Raw genomic sequence first — 6,000 nt, forward strand, 5'->3', positions numbered from 1 at the left:
AGAATAGACTTCCTCAAGACCTGGTTCTGATCAGCACAGTAGATTGTTTTAAAGAGACGTGGATTATTTCCTAAATGTATATAATACTGTATAACTGGATACTAACATTTATAGGTAAAGTTGATCCAGAGAATATCCGATTGCCTCTTGGGGGATCTGGAAGGAATTTTTCCCCCTGCTGGTGCAAATTGGATCATGCTTTGCTGGGGTTTTTTTTTTTTTTTTTTGCCTTCCTCTGGATCAACTGTGGGTATAGGATTGTGTATATAGGATTGTATTATTATTTTTTTTCCCTTTTTACTAGTTCAATTGGGTGTGTCTTTTTTCAACCAGACTATCTATGTAACTATTTTTTTTTTTAACAGAAACGTTTTTATTGATTTTCAGCAGCATGAACAAAACAAAACATCAACATAAAAACAGTAACAATATGTAACTATATGTATTACGCGACAAAAGTGAAGTACCAGAGAAATTTGAACAGTATTTGGCTGAAGTAAGCAACATGTTTGGCAAAATGGTGAGTGCATTGCACACAAACATTGGAACTGAATATACAGGTGATAACACAGGCAATTTTCAGAAAGCATGGCATAAAATTTAAAACGACTGTACCGTACATCTCAGACCAAAACTGGGTTGCAGAGGGAATGAACAGTACTTAATGTTAGAGTGGAAGAAGCATGCTCTTTGATGCAGATATGCGAACCACATACTGGGAGGAAGCACTTATGACCGCATGCTATCTCCAAAATCGACTACTAGGAAAAGTACCTGAGAACTGTGGAATAGAAGGGCCCCGAATTTTAACCATCTAAAAAATTTGGAAAGCAAAGCCCATGTGCACATTTCAGAAGAAAAATGAAAAAAAGAAAAGAAAAAAGCGTTAATCAGGAAATCCACCAGAAGCAATAAAGGCATCCCAGCCAAACGTCTGTGCCATGTTGCTCACGTAGCATTTAAAGCAGAGCCAGATTCATGGGATGAGAGGCAAAAACGTCCAACTCATGAGAAACAAAGGTTGATCAGATGCTTTGACAAAATTGCTTGCAAAAAACAGATTTATAGAACTGAGATCCAAAATAGGACTAATATAAGGAGTATTAGAATACAGTGTTCATGTATTTTGTGCAACAACTACTTCAGCCAGTAGATGGCAGTGTTTATAAGTTTGTAGCTGCCTTATGGTAAACTCTATGTCTTTTCTTTATACAGTATAATAAAAGTTTCTGTTTCCTGTCTGCATTTAAGCAGAAAACCCATGTGGACTGTGGACTGTCTGTTCTGCAGAGCTATATAGAGCTATATACAGAATTTTTAACAATTTCACTGAGCTGGTAAGGACATTGTTCCCGATCATACTTTAGAACTGAAAGAGATAGATAGAGATAGAGAGGTAGATTTACTAAAGGCAAATAAACTGTGTATTTTGAAAGTGCAGTTGTACTCATTTTCCCCAGAGCTTAGTGAATGTGGTGAAGCTGCACTTTTTAAAGAATACCCAATCAAATGCAAGAAAAAAACAGTATTTTTGCTTGCACATAATTGATTGATGGAAGTAAGCACCACATTCACCAAGCTCTGGGAAAAATGAGTGCAACTGCACTTGCAAAGTGCCTAGCCCAGTGTTTCTCAACTCCGGTCCTCAGGGCACATTAACAGGCCAGATTGTAAGTATTACCTTGGGGAGATGCAGATTAGAATACTGCAATCACTGAGCAGCAAAATATATCACCTGTGATGTATTTCAGTTTTCTTGCAAACCTGGCCTGTTAGTGTGCCCTGAGGACCGGAGTTGGGAAACACTGGCCTAGCCTATTTGCCTTTAGTAAATCCACCCCAGAGAGGTCTGGGTTTGGGTTCACAGTGGAAAGAATGTGACCCATGAAACAGAAAAATATTGCAGAACTAAATACCAAAAAAGTTAAGCTTTTTTGTAAATGCAATGTATCTTAAATTACAATGATTAATATATATCACTCTTTCCTTTTACATTTCTGTAGTATCAGTTGTTCCTTTAGATTGGCTTTTGCATAAAAATTGAAGGAAAGAAAAATCTGTTTTCCATGGCAACCAACAGCACTGAGTTCTCATTTTTGAGCCTGTAATAAACTGGAAGAAAGACCGCTGTAAATGGGTTGCTAATGGCAACACGGCTAACTTACTTCCACGTGTTATAAACGAACCCCCTTGGGTTCTTTAATAAGAACAGTCTGTGTTGCTGAACAGCAGCAAATCAGATTCCGACTTTCATCCTCTGACTGGTATTTTCCATTGCGAGTTTGATCACAGTTGGTAGATGAGAACCATCACAAACAGTTCAGACACTTCAATAAATGCAGTGAAAACAGTAATACAGGTATGTAGAAAAACAGAAGTAGATTCACAAAAGAAACACAGATGTTGCAGTATGGATGAGACCACCAGGCCATGCTGGAGATAGTGGCTATGACATGGGATGTCCAAAGGAAAAACAGACATTGCCATCAGGATAATAAAGCATTACCTGTCTCCCAGGTACTGCAGGGCACTCAGTATCTGTGCTGGCTCTGACAAATGACTGCTGGTATTCGCTTTTTCTCTCTCCAGCTCTCCGATAGCTGTACAGTCTGTGGGAGGATACCATACATTAATCTCTATCTATCTGCTTACAAGCCACCCACACGTGTAAAATAGCCACAGCTGGCTTAGATCCTGTTTCACAGTCCTTACTTTTCTGGTGCCGCCCCACCTTCCTCTCCAAAAACATCTGTCCACCTGTGCTGCCTCTTCAGAGGCAACCACAAATTGCTTTAGTGCATAATCCCTAAAGTTCAAATGCCAGAGAGATGGATAAAATCAAAGCAAAGCAGCACCTCTATGGACATGTACTAGAAGATGTAACATAATTGATCAGCTACAGCTGATGAGAAACTGCAAGTTTCAGCATGTTGTCTGACAGGGCATGCTGTGACCTGTTCTTCCTTGCTGACAGGTTAACTACGCAATGAAAATCATGCTGCTGAATCCATCAGAGTTCAAGTGTTTCCAGAAACCTCACTTAGCATTGCGTCATAAGGCATGCAGAGCATCGTATGCTTTACAGAGCATTGCCAAATCAGTTATCTTGCATAACAGTTCTATGGCATCCAAGAGGACAGACTTATGCCACCCCTGCAGAGCACTGCTTACACTGCCAAATATAGATTTCTCCAAGCTCACATACGAAAAGTACACGCAATACATTATGTTATACTGGCTTCAACTCTCTGCAACAGAAAAAAAAAACCACAGAACCAATGGTTTGAGCATGCATCCACATATTAGAGAGGGGGAGTGTGAAGAATAAGGAAGAGGAAAAAATGTGTTGTCCATAGCAACCAATCAGGTTTCATATTTCATTTTCCAATCTGCTCTGACCAAGAAAAAGTTGGCATTTGATTGGCTACCACGCCATTACTACAATCAACTAGGCTATAGTTTTCAAACATCAGCCATATTTAAAAACGTACAAACCTATTCAGTAAGGCAGTGTAATGATAATGAGCAAAGTGAAGTAACCCATAGCAACCAATAACAATTCAGTCTACTGTGGTCAGAGATGACTTATAGGTTAGTGCCCTTTGTGATTCTATATCAAATAAGCAGAAGACAAATTGATGTATTGCCCTGAGCAACTAATTGGATTCCATTGGTCATTTTCTGTGCCCCTTGGAATTCCTTAAAGTTAGCATCTCCCTCATTGCTTTGGGAAGACACCTTCTAGTCCCCTTCAATCATTTTTAAAAAATTAGCCCTATTCCAGTTCTATATATTTGCAAAAGGTTAATTCAAATACCTCTCTATGGTTGTGCAGAAAGCCTTACTACACACAGATATTTGCACAAACCTTTCAGAACAATGGAGAAAAGTTCAGATGTAGCCATCCCAAAAAATGTCACAAAATCACAGGTAACGTCACCATGCAGAGATCCCAATTCCATATCCTATACAGACAGATGACAGGAGACACCAGGGCACCATCAAATTGGCAGGTGGATATATAACATACCTTGGAGGGAGGCTGTGGTACCTTACTGAGGAATGAGAGAGTGAAGGAATGCAAGGAGAGAAGGAAAGAAAGGAGAGAGAGAAAGAGAGAGAGAGAGAGAGAGAGGAAAAATAGTGAGTAGGAGGGTAACAGCAAAGCAGGGAGGGAGAGAGAGAGACAGAGGAGAGAAGGAGGTGAGAGAGAGGGAGATCACAGAATGAGATACAGAAAATAAATATAGTGATGTGCACAGTTTAGTAACCCATAGCAACTAATTTGATTTTACTTGTCATGTGCTTCAAGCAGTCGTGAACCTTAAAAGATAATCGGTAACTGGTTGCTATGGGTTACTGCACTTTGCACCTTGTTCTTTACCTGGTTGATGAAGACAGGGAAAGCTTTATAGAAGTAAAAACAGGCAGCAAACGGTCGACGAACGATGGTTAACAATAAGATCCAGCAACAAAGAGGTTACATTCCATTCTGACGCAAGTCGCACATTGCACAAGCCTGTTATTAAGAAGGGGGGAAATGGGATTGGCAGCTTCAGGGTTAACGTAAATAGCAGATACACCATCAGATGCTAACACGCGGCACTGGAATTTCTCCAGTTTCAAAGGGAATAATTAATCTCGGTAATGTTGCCAATAATAGGATGCCAGCTGTAATCTACACTGGGGCCATTGTCAGTTACCAGAAATGTGCCCAAAAAATAAATGAAATGGTGATCCTACTGTCATGACCCGACACTTAACTTTCATCATCCCCACCAAGGCAGCAAATGATAAGAGATTTTACTATATTATAGTAGATAAGTGATGATTTAATTGTCCCTCATTAAGCCCTGTAACAAGTCTGAGCCTTTTTCATTAGCACCTCAGCTGCAGTCCAGTGACAAAGCTTGCTACTGAGCAGGAATAACAGCTAAAGATAAAGTGGAATTCTGGCCACCTCTGTAATTTTAAAGACGACCTCTAGCAAGTGCAGGCTAGGACACTGAAGTGTTCTATAAAACCTACAATTACCTTTATGTTAAAGAGGGTTACAGAGTTAGTTCATTATAGGCCAGAAGTCAAAACTTAGAGCTTTTTAGTTGTGTGGTATGGTGTAGTAGGTACAGGGTAGGCGAGTAAGATAATGTGTAGCTACACATCAGATTACTGGCTTTCCCAATATCTACTATACCACCAACCATTACCCCAAAAACTCTGTTTAAAATCCCTAGCCATGCATACGGTCAACACAGCTCATGTGATGGAGCAAAATTGGAGGACTTCATCCGTATGGCCCAAGACAGATTAATCAAACATACACTATATTGTCAAAAGTATTGGGACGCCTGCCTTTGCACGCACATGAACTTTAATGACATCCCAGTCTAAGTCTGTAGGGTTCAATATTGAGTTGGCCCACCCTTTGCAGCTATAACAGCTTCAACTCTTCTAGGAAGGCTGTCCCCAAGGTTTAGGAGTGTGTCTATGAGAATGTTTGACCATTCTTCCAGAAGCGCATTTGTGAGGTCAGGCAGTCTCCGCTCAAATTCATCCCAAAGGTGTTCCATCAGGTTGAGGTCAGGACTCTGTGCAGGCCAGTCAAGTTCCTCCACCCCAAACTAATCCATGTCTTTAAGGACCTTGCAGCCGCAGCCAATGGGTCGATCAGGAACACAGCCCTGCACACAGTCCTTCCCCCAGCCTCTGCCACTCTCCTCTTCACTGCAAAGCAGAAAGCAGGAAGTATGACAGTACTGGATAGAGGGCAGGGGCGGGAGCTACTGGAATTAACTTTTTACATTAACTAGCAAGTGATTGGTTGCTGGGCGGTCCTAGCAACCAATCAGAAGCTTATTCATGTAAAGCTTGTACCTCCTGCTCCCTGCTCGGCTATACATCAGTGTAAGGTAGGAGAGTGCTACCTACACACTAGCGTGAAGAGGACAGAGGACACTACAGTGTAGGGGACAGGGGGCATCACATTGACGGGGGGGGGGG

General features: G+C 41.0%; 1 protein-coding gene across 1 annotated transcript in view; it reads right to left on the bottom strand.

Moving 5' to 3' along the window:
* The window catches only part of PHYHIP (phytanoyl-CoA 2-hydroxylase interacting protein), a 56,147-nt gene extending 52,058 nt beyond the window's left edge, over window positions 1-4,089 (bottom strand). Inside the window, exons 1-2 of the mRNA XM_082255473.1 lie at window positions 4,031-4,089; window positions 2,507-2,609 (exon numbers count right to left, since the gene is read on the bottom strand). The gene's annotated coding sequence lies outside the window, so the exon portion shown is untranslated. The remainder of the gene's footprint in view (window positions 1-2,506; window positions 2,610-4,030) is intronic.
* Window positions 4,090-6,000: the final 1,911 nt, after the last annotated feature.

Source organism: Pelophylax lessonae, assembly GCF_965119305.1.
Source record: "Pelophylax lessonae genome assembly, chromosome: 4".
Taxonomy (NCBI): domain Eukaryota; kingdom Metazoa; phylum Chordata; class Amphibia; order Anura; family Ranidae; genus Pelophylax; species Pelophylax lessonae.